Source organism: Acomys russatus, chromosome 6 (genome assembly GCF_903995435.1).
Source record: "Acomys russatus chromosome 6, mAcoRus1.1, whole genome shotgun sequence".
In the NCBI taxonomy this organism is placed as follows: domain Eukaryota; kingdom Metazoa; phylum Chordata; class Mammalia; order Rodentia; family Muridae; genus Acomys; species Acomys russatus.
In genome coordinates, this window is record NC_067142.1 from 33,959,022 (window position 1) to 33,973,545 (window position 14,524).

At 52.0% G+C, this 14,524-nt stretch overlaps 1 protein-coding gene across 1 annotated transcript in view; it reads left to right on the top strand.

Annotated features, from left to right (window-relative positions):
- Positions 1 to 362: 362 nt before the first annotated feature.
- Syt2 (synaptotagmin 2) overlaps positions 363 to 14,524 on the top strand; it is a 102,047-nt gene continuing 87,885 nt past the window's right edge. The window contains exon 1 of the mRNA XM_051147453.1: positions 363 to 572. The gene's annotated coding sequence lies outside the window, so the exon portion shown is untranslated. The remainder of the gene's footprint in view (positions 573 to 14,524) is intronic.

The following is a 14,524-nucleotide window of genomic DNA, read 5'->3' on the forward strand; positions in this document are numbered from 1 at the left end:
AGGGGTCCATTGATTCCAAAATGGCTATGGGCCCTCTTGCGCCCAACTACTTAGCCTTGGGTGGCAGTGAGCGGTTGCTGAGGTCAGGTGGAAGCCGGCTCTAGAAAGCCAAGCCACTTGGGGTGGAGGGTAGCAGGCTCCCTACCCTGCCCTCCTCTTCGTGTCCCGGGAGCGGCCTCCCTGACCTTGACAGGAGGCGAGGCGGGGGTGCGGCGCCCAGCTCGCTGCGCACCGAGGACAGTCCCGCAGGCAGGCCCGCCCCGCACCTCCCGGCGCGTGCCCGCCCTCCCGCGCCGCCCGCCTGGTCTCCTCCCCTTACTGCAGCGCTCGCCGCGCTCGCGCTCGCCCATCGATCAGCCCCTCCCTCCGCCCGGGCGCAGACTGCTAAGCTCAGCAAGTCTTGCGGCAAAGGCACTTCGGAGCGGAGTTGGGCCCGGGGCGGAGCGGGGACTCCGCGCCCCTAGGGAACGGCCGCCGCCGCTGGACCGTCGCCAGCGCCGCATCCCTGCAGCCGGTTGCTGCTTCCCGTCGGGGACCGCAGATCTCTCCTGCTGCGTCGGGGTCGCCCTCGGGTGAGTCCTATCCCCCTCCAAAGTTTCTCCATCCCGGCTTCTGAGTCCAGGTGCTGAAGGCATCGGTCTCTTAAGGGTGGGTGGGGTCGCGGAAGTTTGGGACAAAGGGGACCAGGCGCCCGCACCGTCCTTTGCGGGGAGTTTGCCGCGCCACGGGCTTGGGGGAGCCGGAGCCCGGGATCCAGAGAAGGAGGCGCCTCTGCGGGTTTGTGCGGGGAGCTGCAAGGCGGAAGGGCCGAGGGTCCCTTGCACCCTCCCGCTCTATTGATGGCGTTTCTTGTCCCTGGACGCCCCTACTCGCGTGTCGCCCATCCCCCGCCTGCTTGCGCCGTCTCCAGCTTGCCTCTTTTGCCCCTGGTCAAGCTTCGGGGATCTGCGGCACTGCCGTCGTGGGAGGAGAGGGGAAGGTCGCGCGTGCGAGGTTGGGGGCCCCAGACTAGAAGAACTCTGGAAGTGAGGGTCCAGGGGAGCAGTCTGGGACGCGACCAGGGAAATGGAGATGTCCCTTCAAATCTCATGACTCAGCATCACCTAGGGCGGCTTGTCGCTGCTCCAGCTCTGGTCCTCAGGGCCAAACAAACCCATTCCTCTTTCTAGACTCTTCTATTTGCCTTTCATAACTCTCTCCTCCCACCACCACGAATTGCTCTATTTTAACTTAGAGAGAGGCCTCATCTTTCGCCATCTCATCCCGTTAACCCAGGTGCTCTGTTTTTTTCCTGCCTTCCTACATTCCACAGGTGCCTCTAGCGGCACGGGGTCTCCCTTTTCAACATCCCCACTCCTGACGTGCAGGTGGAGGTCTCTTTCCTTGGCATGCCGCGGAAGAAGCCAGCACAAGGACAGAGGCGGCGCTGGCCCAGCAGGACCACTGCAGTGTGGAGAGGGCAGAGGGAGGGAGAGGGTGGAAATGGGGTGGGCAGAGGAGAAAACCCTTAGGTTTTCAGAGGACACTTGAAAGAAGACTGGGGTCAGATTGGAGGAACCTGGGATAGGTTCTCTCCTCTTCTCCCGCTGCTGTGGGCGGGAGGCGGCTCCAATGTGATAGATTGTCCTCAGTCCAATCTCTAGCTGACAGAAACCTGGGCACTTCATCACCCAGGTACTGAGGAGAAGCAGGACCAGAGGCCCTTAATCCTTTCAGCTACCCCCCCCCCCCCACCTCACCGCCAGCCTCAGTTTACATCAAGTCCAGCCACTGGGCTACTTTAAGAATGAAGAAGTGAACATGTCTGACACTCCTCAGACCATACCAGAGGGCAGGGCCACAGCGGCTGTGATGCAATGGGACGTGCCTTGTGTCCTGGCTAGCCAGACTGCGAGCTTCGGCTTATGTCAGGCCCCAGAGGTGAGGCAGTTTCAGGGGCCTGCCATCGCACTGCGCCCGTGGCTTGATCTGGGGGATGTAGCCCTAGTCATTCCTAAACTCCTGGAGAATGGCTAACAAACGCCATCTGAACCGGGGCTCTCTCCTCAGTCCTGTTCTGCTCTTTGACATAGCCTTGGCCTCATACCATAGGACTCCCTTTGCTTTGGGGCTTTTTTCTTAGGATCACAGAAACTTAATCTTCATCCTTTACCCTCTGCACCTGGCCTGTGGAGGCACTGGGACCCTAGGACTGTGGAGGGAGAGGACACAGAGGTAGGTGTCTAGTCACTCTCCGGAGGAGCAGGGGCCAGTCCCCTGTTGTGAGTCAGTTTTGTTTTGTTTTTCCAGCACTCCACAAGCTTTCCCCAAACAGCTTGGGATCCTTTTTTGGGGGGGGGGGTTGTACAAACACATTTCCTTCTGCTTTGGGGCCTGGGGAAGGGGGGAGGCATTGGCTGTCTGTAGGTTGCCGATTCCCTGCCGGAGTCTGACTGGCCTCACCTGTGAGGAGCATTGGTTTTATCCTGACCACACTGCAGCTGCAGCTGGTTTTAGCTCTTTCCATTCAGACCGTTTCCAGGTAGATGCTACAAGGCTACCTACCCCTAATACTGCAGAGATGGGCCAGGGGGCAGGATGACTACCTGAGTCCTCCTGGGTCTGGGCACATCTGACCTTGAGTGGCTCTCACCTTGTCCTACCCTGACGGAGTCCTCCCTCTAATCTCTGCTGAACCTGTGCAGTGTGAGAAGCAGACACAAGGGAAGACAATGAGGGGGGATGCCTGGAGCTGAGGCACACTCGTGGCTGACAGTAGAATCCTGCTTCCTTTGGCTTTGGGGTTGCTTAGGTAGACTTGCCCGGGCTAGACAGGCTCTGGCTCTCTAGCCAAGTTGGCTTGTCTTGAGCTAGATATCGCAGGTGAGTGTGCAGGCTAGGAGGATACCGTTTAGGGATTGGAGTGGCCAGCCAGAGGAAGAAACGAAGGCTTTGATTCAGCGGGTGATTAGAACAGGAAGGGCAAGGCAGAGCCAGGTGGACTCGGGCGCTAATCCCGGGGGCCAGTGTAATGCTTGGTCTCAATGGTCAGCTGGTCCGCATTATGAAACGCCTGGGACACCAATGACTTTCACCTTTGCTATTGATGAGGGCTTTTCCCAAGAAGATTCCCTGAAGGAGTAGGCCGGCCTGCATGTGACAGCATCGCTCTGTAGGCTGGGGTCCTGGACCGAATTAAAAGAAAAAAAGAAGCCAACTGGGCACCATCGTTCCCCCTGCTCTGTGCTTCCTGATCTGCCCATGTGTGTGTTCTCATAGGGACAGCTCCATGCTACTCCTGTCCCCATGCCTTCCTCACCCCTGTCCCCATGCCTTCCTCACCCCTGTCCCCATGCCTTCCTTACCCCTGTCCCCATGCCTTCCTCACCCCTGTCCCCATGCCTTCCTCACCCCAGTCCCCATGCCTTCCTCTAGCCCCTGAAGTTAGAGCCCAGAACCAACAAAAAAAAAAACCAAAACCAAAAAACCAAAAAAACCCCACCTCTTTCCTTTTTACTTCTCGTCAGGTATTTGGTTATAGCTAATACACTAATTATGTAGTGTGTGGCCTTATTTATGCATGTGACAAGTATTTTATTAGTACATTACCACCACCACCACCTGCCACTGTCCCAGGCACTGTGGACGTGGTAACAAACACAACAGACAGCAGTAAACTTTTTTTTTTTAAAGTCAGGGTCCCGTTTAGCCAAGGGTGGTCTTAATCAATCCTTTTTGCCTTCTACTTTTGGCTTTCTGAGAGCTGGGGTTTCAGTCATGTGCTACCACTCCTGGTTTGTACAGTGTGCCCCAGTGTGCCTTAGCAAGTTATTAAGCTAGTTTATTAGTTTCCACAACCATTTGGCAGTAACTATGGCCTTGTTGTTGTTGTTGTTTTGAGACAGGATTTTGTTATATAGCCCAGGCTGGCCTTGAACTCACTATAGAGCTAAGGCAGTTGTCCATCTCATGACCCTTCTGCCTCAGCCTCCTTGGGATTATAGGTGGGTGCCACCGCTTGACAGGGTTTTGTCTGGGTGGCTCTTGCAGTTCTGAAACTCCGCTCTGTAGTCCAGGCTTGGCCCTAAACTCAGAGATCTGCCTGCCTCTGCTTCCCTGGTGCCAGGATTAACAGTTAGCCTTTTGACAGTCTGCAGTGTGCCGTGCTGGGTGAGAAGCACCGGTGATCACTGACAAGTGAAAAAGTGATCACAGAGGACTCGTGACAGCTGTGACGAATGCCATTTGTGAGAGCCTGGGAATGGTGCCTTGAACAGGGCTCGTGTTGGGACACGTGCAGGGTATTACTGTGTAAATACTGTTAATACTATCTACACAGTAGTTCACGGCTCCCTGGATTGGCGCCATCTGACATGTGAATAGCCACACACACAACTGGTTGATGAGTCACCATCTGCTCTGCCGGAAGCCAGGCCAGGAAATGGAGGTTGAGCCTTGGACTCTCTTGGCATCCAGGAGGCCTGTAGTGAAACGACGTAGTTTAGGTGGAGAAATGCCACATGACATTTTCCCCCCTAAGAGGCAGTAGGACAACGATGGACAGATTGCCTGGGTGCCGCCTGGTTCTGAGCATGCTCCGACGTTGGGCAAATTGTTAATCAAAATTCGTATTCTCGGTCATCCTGTGTGTGGAGTGGAGCTAAGCTGTCTGCCCCCAACATGGGTTGTTTGGAGGAGCGTTAAGGGAATGAGTTCCTGGACGTGCCGGAACAGCCTGGGTGAGAGCTGAGTGAGTAGTGTCCTGTCCTTGTCCACAAACAGAATGCATGCTCACTGAACCTCAGCCCTCCAACTTCTAGGCAATTCTGCTCGATGCCCAGTGAGCTGTTTCTTACCAGAGCTTAATTTCTGGGAAAGACCTGTCCCAGCCATCCGTCATTTCCACCTCTGGATTGGGCAATTTGAAGAGGTCACTGGGGTAACGGGTGACTAGATCCCAGCTCTGAGGACCTGGGGATCTGAATTTGGGCTATGGGGAGCATTCAGCTGCTAGCCCCAAGAGTAAACGAGGCAGGGCTCCTCAGATGCATTGCAAACAAGAGCAGTTGTGGAAACTTCCTCCAAGGGCGGTCTCCAGACCTGGGCACAGGGCCCTGCTGCTGAGGTCCTGAACTCTGGGTGCCCTTCCAGCCCTTGCCACATAGGGGAGCAAGGTGTGAGTTGCACCCAGAGTGTGGTTTCCAAGTAGCCCCCAGATATTTGTTGGCCATTTTATCAGCATCTCAAGATTGCAGTTGTGGAAAGAGTTATAAGACAAGGCAGAGCCTGGGTGGGAGGTGGCAGAGCTCAGCCCCACGTACCTCCTGCTCTCTCTAATACAGCAGTTCAGAAAAGGACTTGTATAACTCCTGTCCCTCCTTCCTGGAGTAGCTCTCGATGGCCCTATTTTACAATGAAGAAGCAGAGCTCTTTTCCTTCTACTTCCTATTTGGAGAGACTAAGCCACTCTCTGAAAGAGAGGCTGGGAAGATCTCAGAACTCTGGGGGATCCATAGCACACAAGAGGAGCACTCCTGATAGCAGGTACTGTGCTGGGGGTAGAGAGGAAGGGAGCAGGCTCGAGGACTGAGGAAGCTGCTGCTGGCACGCAGCCAACGCGGGCTCTGGAAGCATAGCCACCCTTCCCGGGCTATCAGGAACGGAAGGGCCCAAGTACTCAGCACTGGGAAGTCTGGGCCCCTTGGAGTCAGGGAGGTTCCCTTATGACATTTGCAAGGGCAGGCGCCTCTGAGTGGGGCAGGGAGTCCTCGGCCACGGAGAACCCTGTCTGGGCGGCCTATAATTGGACTGATGTGGTGGCTCTGGAGCGGCAATTAGGGAATACTGCAATTAGAGGTGGAATTTTCCCATTACCACTGCCTGCCTCTTAATAGTGAGTGCAGGTGGTTGTGTCTGTGAGCATGGCACTAGGGAGATGGGAAACAGAAATGAAGGAAAAGCTGGGATCTGGGATGGGGGTTTACTCTGAGGGTGGGCTTGGGAGGGAGAAGCTTAACTCTTTCCATACTCCTATACCAGCCGGGGGGAGGGGGGGTCTGGTGGTGATGCAGAGTTGGGGCCAGGAGACCTTTGGTGTGCTGCATTGTAGTCAAGTGAGGCGGACCATTCAGGCTTACCTTGGGAGTGAGTGCGTGCGTGTGTGTGTGTGTGTGTGTGTGTGTGTGTGTGTGTGTGTGCGCGCGCGCGCGCATGCATGTTCTTGCATATGTGCACATTGAGATAGGGTATTACTGTGTAGCCCAGGCTGGCCTGGAACTTGCAGAGTATCCCAGGGTGGTCTTAAACTGACCACTCTTCCCACCTCAGCCTCTTTAGTATTAGCCATCACTGGGCTCATATATGTGTACACACACACACACACACACACACACACACACACACACACACACATCTGGATATGGTGTCCTTTAACGTCAGTACTTAGGAGGTAGAGGCATGTAGATCTTTGTGAGTTTGAAGCAAGCCTGGACTCCATAGTGAGACCCTATTTTTTTTTTTTAATGTCTATTTTTAACTGACACAAAACAATTGTACACATTTGCAGGGTCAGTGTAGATTCTTAATGCACCCTACAAAGTGTGACGCCAGATAAAGATCCCTGGCATATCACTTGCCTCAGACTTTATTATTCCTTTGGGATTTTTTTTGTTGTCCATGTTACCTGGGTCCTCCAGACAGCCCCTGTGCTCTAAGGCCTGGAGAACTTAAGAAAAACGGATTTCCATTCTCATTGGTTGGTCTGAACTAATGACCCAGATGTGTTGGACTTCTACTTTGAGAAGTAACTGGGGAAGTTTTAATGACTGTATGGAAAAGAAGTTCTTTGTCATATGTGGCCTTACTTTCTGCCCACCATAGCTTCCCGGAGCAGAGAAGAGCATTGGAGGCTGCTGCAGGGCCCCTGAAGAGCGGGCCTCACAAGGCTTCTCCATGTCTCTCTCCTGTGTGTCTTTAGGGGAAAGCATATTAACAACAACAACAACAACAACAAAAAACCACATAGCCCTTCATCTCCATCTTCTTTGGGCCTGGCTTCCCAAGTTCACAGTCACCCATGGAGACCCCTTGGTGCAGCCACAGGCTCCAGGGAGGGGCCAAAGATCAGATGGTGGGAGGGACGGAGACATGAGGGAGGAGAGAGCCATCATCCCATCACAGCTCAGGTGTGGAGGGAGGCTGCATGAAAACCTATGAGGACTGAGGTTCCGCCTCACCCCTGGAACCCAGAGAAGTTAGAGGCAAACCTCAAGGGCAGGGCCTGGGAATTGAGTGAGCCCGCAGTGTGGAGTTAATTGGTGGGGGAGGGCTCCCTCTCCCAGCGTTAGTCTCCCTCGAGTAGAAAAAGCATCACTTTAATAAAGGCCGCCCTGGTTCCAAATCAATCCTGGCATTGCAGGAGGCGAAGGGAGAAACACAGCAGTGAAATTGGATTAGCTCTTTGATGCTGGGAACCATGCTGGCTGTGATGGGATGCAGAGGAGGGAGGACTGAACCTGTCCAAGAGGTCTGAGGCTGTCAAGGATACCTACCTGGCTTCCTTCCATCCCACCTAGTCTTCTGCTGGGGCTGGGTTGGTGGGGGCAGCAGTGTGACAGGGAGCGGGCGGGGGGGGGGGGGGGGGTGGGGGGTAGGGGGTGGGAAGGTGGGAGGAGCCAAAGCTTTAGCTACTGGGATTTCTCTGGAGTAGATGTGAGCTCCCAAGCTCCTCAGGAGATGGGGTAATGGGAAAGAGGGAAAGAGCTGCACATTCTGAGGAGCCAATACAAAGGGAACACACATGTGGCTAGGAGTCGGGGTTGGGGTGGGGAGCTGCCTGTGTGTGTCCGCCAGCAAGTTAAACTTCTGACGCCTCAGGGGGACTCCTTGGAGAATAGAGCTAGTCACTCAGGGGCTGTTACCCCCAGGATGATTACACAAGGTTCCCTGTGATAGCAGTTCCCAAAGTATGCTTCGTGAGGCAGCTCCCAAGAGGGTTCCTTAAGGTCAGGGCAGTTACAGCAAGAGCACTGAAGTGCTTCACATGCTCACAGGAGTCGGCTTTGATGCCAAGGCAGTGGTGGGCGAAGACGCTGATGCTTCATGTGAGTCAAGGCCACAGCACCAACTGGCCCAGCCATTGTGCTCTTCCCCAGGACATCTGAACAAATGATCACCAGTCTTTGGTGAAGCAGTGAAAATACTGAGCTCACTGAGCCTGGGCCCTGGAATGAGTAGACATCTTTTTAAATGTTTTCTGAAACAAAAATGGGTAGAAAGCACCAGAAGCCCGAGTGCCTGGGCATCTGTTTGAGTTACAAGCTGAACTAACCACTTCTTTCATGGACCGATGTTCTCATTTGAGAAAATGACTGACAAATAACGGTCATTCCGAGTGAAGGCTGAGTAGACAATTGCGCAAACAAACAAACAAAAAACCCAACCAACCAACCAAAAAACAAACAAAAGAATGGAGTTGGTCTATCTATTATTTCCAAGAAAAACACCCAGCAATGTCTGTTGCCAATGGTGAAATTCAAGCCTTCAAGCAAAAGTCAGAATTTTGGAAAGCGTAATCCTTGTCATGAGAAAGGCTGTCCAGGTCAGATCTGTGGGGATTTTTACAGATGTTAATGTTAGAGAACTTTGTCAGTATTTAGAAGAGCCACAGAACTGAGCAAGCTGCTGTCATCAGCAATCAATATGAAGCTCTAGGTTCTAGAGTCTAGAACCATCCTTAATCTCCCACTGAGTGCAAGGTTGCAGAGTCCATATTCAGTTGACCCTAGAAACCACCACTGGGAAAGTCTGATGTCGGTATCAAGGGATATGGAAGACTTAGGTGTGGGATTTGAAAGACTTAGGTGTGGTGGTGCACACTCACAGTCCCCGGCACTTGGGAGGTGGAAGCAGGAAGATTGGGAGTTCAGGACCAGCCTGAATACTTGTAACCCTATCAAAAAAAATGTATATATATAAAAATAAGACTGGCAGAGAGTCCCTGTGTATGAAGGTACTTGCTGCCATGCCTGATGACTTGAGTTTTATCTCTGGGATCCCATGGTGGAGTAAAGACCCAACCTCTGAAAGTTCTGCTTTGTCCACCCTGTGTGCACCATCCTTGTCAATAAATCAAGGTAAAATAAATACTCTGTGAGTCTGGGCTTTTCTTTTCACACCCCCTCACTGTGATAGACTGAACACAGTCTGAGGTGAGAGATTCCAGTTCCTTCAGTAAACCAGGCATTGAAAAACTTGGACACCTTTCTTTCTTTCTTTCTTTCTTTCTTTTTCTTTCTTTCTTTGTGTGTGTGTGTGTGTGTTGTTTTGTTTTTCAAGACAGGGTTTTTCTTGGCTCAAGACAGTGTAGCCTTGGCTGTCCTGGACAGCTTGTAGATCAGGCTGGCTCAAACTCATAGAGATCTGCCTGCCTCTGCCTCTTGAGTGCTGAAATTACAGAGGTGCGCCACCATATCCTGCTGACTTATTTCTTATGAGATAACACATCTAGATTTTTTTTCCTCAGCTTTGAAAATAGGTTTTATTGAAATCTAGTGTGCTCACATATATTGAATTGTTTCTGTCAGCCAATAATAGAAAAGTCTGGATTTCTGGTATGGTAACTCCAACCCACGTAAGTGCATGTTGTAAGTGGGTCATTGCTAGGTGGTTCTGAGCCACTGTCCTTGGGGTGGGGTCACCAGCGTGAGAGGTGGACACACACACAGAAGAGCTTCCCACAATTTAGTACCTCAGAGTAGAAGTCACGGTGTTCTTGTGTCTCAGATGTCCCAATCACCTGGTAGTCTTGCTGAGTGGCCTGCATGGAGAGACACGGCCAGCCAGCATTGGGAAATCCTTAGGGCATCCAGCCCGCTGGCCTCAGCTGGCCTCTGGGGTCTAAGCTTCATCCTTAGAGTGAGGGAGGGGTATCCAGGAGGGATATGCTGTAGCATGTCTGTTCTAAAGACCAGGATCAAGTTCCAGTACTTGAGGCAGGGGGGTTGTGATTTTTAGCCTAGCACAGGCTACATGATAAGCCCCTGAATCAAATCAAATCAAAACAAAAGGGGGAAGGTGCGTACATACACACACACGCACATATCTATATTTATATCTATATCTATATCTATATCTGCAGTGATGAGGTCCAGATGCCCAGAAAGCTGCCTGCTGTGGCTGCAGATTTAGCTACAACACTGGGTGCTGGCACACTGGGAACTCAGCAAACTCAGGACAACTGGCTTTCCTATTTTCTTTGTCTTTGTAACACGCCCCAGCTCTATGGAGGTAACAGTTACAGATCCGAGCTCTGCCTGTTTAAAGTGTTGGGTTCGATAGCTTTTAGTATGTTGATGGCATAGGACAGCCATCACAATCCAGGGTTAGCCCCGTGATCTTTCACTTACAGAGGGAGACAGTCTCTAAAAGGTAAAACAGGTCCCTGAGGCCACCCTGCTGCTGGACAGCTTCCAGACCAATATCCAAAGTCAACTGAGCCACCCTCGGTGCTGTTTTAGCTGCCTGCCTTAGAGAAGGTTGGGCTGTCTCTTGCTTGGGGACTGTGGACAAATGCCACTCCACCCCTAGGCTAGTCACAGGACTCTGTGAGGATGCTGACAGGAACCAGAACTCAGCCCCTCCATCAATGGGCTCACGGTGCTTTCTTTGGCCTGGCTTACAGAAGACCCAAAGCGCCTTCTCAAACAGACCCCGATGGCCTGTGAAGTAAGACCCCAGGAACTAGAATCCATCTGGTGTGCTGATAGCCTGGAATGGAGGGGAAGTTCTCTCTTGTGTCTAGCTGCGTTTCTTCTGCACCGAATACTCGTTTCTTCTTTCTGCTCACCCTTTCTTCCCTCTCACTTGGAGATGCTGGGAGCCATTGTATGTAGGAAAAGCTGAGAGCCGGACTTGGCCATCCATGTGCCTGTTGAATTTAAGATTTAGCTTCCTAGGGCTGAAGAGATGGCTCAGAGGTTAAGAGCACTAGCATTTTCTTCCAAAGGCCCTGAGTTCAATTCCCAGCAACCACGTGGCGGCTCGCAACCATCTACAATGAGATCTACTGCCCTCTTCTGGCGGGCAGGTGCACATGCGGGCAGAATGTTGTATATATAGTAAATAAATAAATCTTAGGGGGGAAAAAAAAGATTTAGCTTCCTGATCCTTGGGGCTCAAAGAGAATTGTTCTTCCCGTGAGAAGACTAGGTAGGCTTCATGTCTCTCCTGTGGCATTTGTGGCTCTGGGCCCAGAGATGCTATGCGGGTGAGGGCGTGGCCAAAAGAGAAGGTGCCTTTCTCTGTCGCTCAGCACAGGGCTGGGCCATTGCTGCTGACTGCCCTGCCTTGTGGCTCTTGCCCAGCCTGGCAGTTGCTGCCCTGGCCTCAGTGCGCCAATCTAGAAACTTTTTCTGGTGCTGAGGCTGTCAGGAATGGGGAGAGACCAAGACATAACAAAAGATGAGGAGAGGGCTGCTTCTTTGGGTGACAAGGTTCACTTAGGTCAGTGGTTCTCAACCTATGGGTCATGAACCTTTGCAGGGTTGGGGGGGGACAGGGGAGGAGGGCGAGGGGCGGATGTTGTCGAATGGCCCTTTCCACAGAGGTCGCCTAAAACCATAGGAAAACAGATATTTACATTACAATTCATGATAGAAACAAGATTACAGGTATGAAGTAGCAGCGAAAATAACTTTATGGGGGGGCTGGAGAAATGGCTCAGTGGTTAAGGGCACCGCCTGCTCTTCCAGAGGTTCTGAGTTCAATTCCCAGCAAGCACATGGTGGCTCACAACCATCTATAATGTTATCTGATGGCCTCTTCTGAAGATAAAGCACTCATATACAATAAATAAATCTTAAAAAAAAAATAACTTTATGGTTGGGGTTACCACAATATGAGGAACTATATTAAAGGGTTGCAGTGTTAGGAAGGTTGAGAGCCCCTGCCTTAGGTGGTTTAGACCTGCCTTGTGGGAGGGGCACTGAGACCCCGGGCACTGTCTCTTTGCAGGGGTTCTGAGTCTTCTCCTTTTTGGTACCCCAGTGCACGTTTCCTTTCTCCTGGAAGCCTTTTGTGAATTCACTAGTGAATTTCAAAGTTCTCAGAGGCAGGCAGCCAGGAAGGCAGTCTTACTAGGACAGATTATTTTTAAATTAAAATTTACTTCTTTCTGGCTTGACTGAGACAAAGTTGACAAACATTGCAGATGTACATGGTGTGTGATGACTTGGCATAAATGTACATTGGTGACATTTATCCCCATAGCATGAATCAACACATGGCCATAAGGGCGATCTGTGGGGACAGATGACTGTACCTGTGGTGTTCCTGAGACTTTCAGTTCTGTGGCACCAGGCTCTTGACCTTCCTCCAAAACCAGCCAGACATAGTCCCAAAACAGCCCCTTGTAGTGGCCCAACCACACCTTCTCTGAAAGCAAGTTCTTGTTTGGTTCGTGGTACCCAGCGGCATTAGGTGGGGAGAGAGTCACACTTTCTCAGGCAGGCATCCATCCGCACACAGAGGCAAGCAAACGCCGGCACAGCTTTTGGCAGGGTGCCCATGGGCAGTGGCACCTTCCTCTAACACTTGTTGGAAAGTGACAATGAAATTGAACCTCAGGCCTCATCTCTACTCTCTGGTCCCACACAGCCTTCCCTATCCACATGCCACTTTCTGGCAGAAATCTTAGGCTGGGGTCTAGTTCGGGCATTTGGCAGTTGTGGACTCCTTGTAGACTTGGGACCCTTGGGTCCCCACAAGCCATTGCTGCCTCCCCAGCCTCTTTGACAACTGCCACCTGCTGTTAAGAGCCAGTGCCTGGAGCTTGCTCAGCTGTACCCATTAGTGTGGAAAACTCGGAGACTCTGTGATGGGGTCCATGGTAGTTCTGTGGGAGGTGTTGGGGACCCAAGCCTGGGACTTCCCTTTACTGCCCTGGTGGCAGCAGTGGTGGGGGAGACTAGAGGGAGGAGAGGTGACTGTGAGGGTGTATGGGCTTCTGAAATTGTTCTGGCAGAACAGATTTATCTGATCCTCCTGCGCTTTGTCCCACAGCAGAAAGTTTCTTTTCTGTGTCCAAAATTTGGTAGGGAAGGACAGTTCTGTATTGTTCCTTGTTCTCTGTCTCACTGGTGGAGCCAGGACTTGAGGGCCAGAATCCCAGTTCTGTACTTTTCTTGCAGTCTCCTGGAATTCCCTTCCAGAGGTTTTGATTACTTGTTCAAGCAGTCGCCATACCAGCCCTCCATGCAGGAAATGCTGAGGGGGGAGCAGAGAGAAGATAGCGCAGAGAGGCCATGCCTGGTGGTCCCTGAGGCTCAAGAAACACAAAATGTCAAACAAAAACTACAGGGTTCCCAGTGGAGGCAGAGAGGGGCCTTGGGCATCCCCCAGCCTTCCCTCAGGTGGGATTCCTGGAAGTGCTGAGTTCAGAGGCAGGATCTGTCTGCAGAATCTAGAGTTTCTGGCTGTCACCACTGTGAGGACACCCAAGTAGAAAGGCCCCGGTGTACTTCCCCAGAGTCCCAGAAAATGTCACAGGCTTCCGAGGGCCAGCTGTGGTCTTGATCCAAAATACCAAGAGAGGAATTCTAGAACTGGCTTGTCACCCCAGAGCACTAACGAGTTGGAGGAGAACAGCTCAAAGCCGGGGAATCACACGCCTTTGACAGTGCACGGATGATGCACATCACAGGTGAGTCCCAGAGGGGCTGGATTTGGGGAGGATTGCGCTTGCACTATGATGGAGTGAGAAGAGTGGCCTCAAATGGCAGGAATCAGAGGTCAGGTTAGATATGAGGCAGTACTTCCTCCCTTGTAGCACTAAGGAATCTGGCAACTGATTAAAGAGGTGTGGTGGTGTTGACTAGGTGTTTCAGGAAAGCAGAGAGAGCATTTATGGGGGCAGATTCTTGCATGGTGGCCATGGCAGTGATGGCCTCACAAGGCTCTCCCTCAGACAAGTCCATGAGTCTCTTTTTGCTTCACAGCTGAGGTCACTGCTGTCTGGACGTCTGTGAGAGGAAGGGGTCAGGTCCTCTCAGCAGCGAGATTTTTAGCATAAACTGTCGAGTTCACATCTCTTGTTGACACGTGTGGCTAACCGCAGCTGTCACATCAGTCAAGTAGAGCCCAATGACACCTCTGCTCTCTTGTCTTGCTGTGATAGAAATATGGTGTCTTAGAAGTGTATTAGTTGCTGGTGGCGGGGGGCTGGGGCAGCTGGCTTTTGGAGGCAGTGGGGAGATAGATTCATGTTTCAGACCCAGGGATGAGGGCAACAGATGAGTTCCTTGAGGGTGTGGGGCTGGGTGGCCTGCGCTGCTGTCCTCTCTGGGGATAGCATCTTTAGCTCAGCAGGTGCTCTGTAGAGGCCTTTTGTGTCCTTGATTTTTTTTTAATTGTTGCTGATAGTCTTGGGCTCTCTGTGTGTGCATGGGTCTGTCTGCCTGCAGTTTCTGGAAGGCCTAAGGATGCACAGCTGCACCACTGCAGAAGCCCATGCTGTGCACCTGTACAAATGATTTATGTTGCCAGGAAG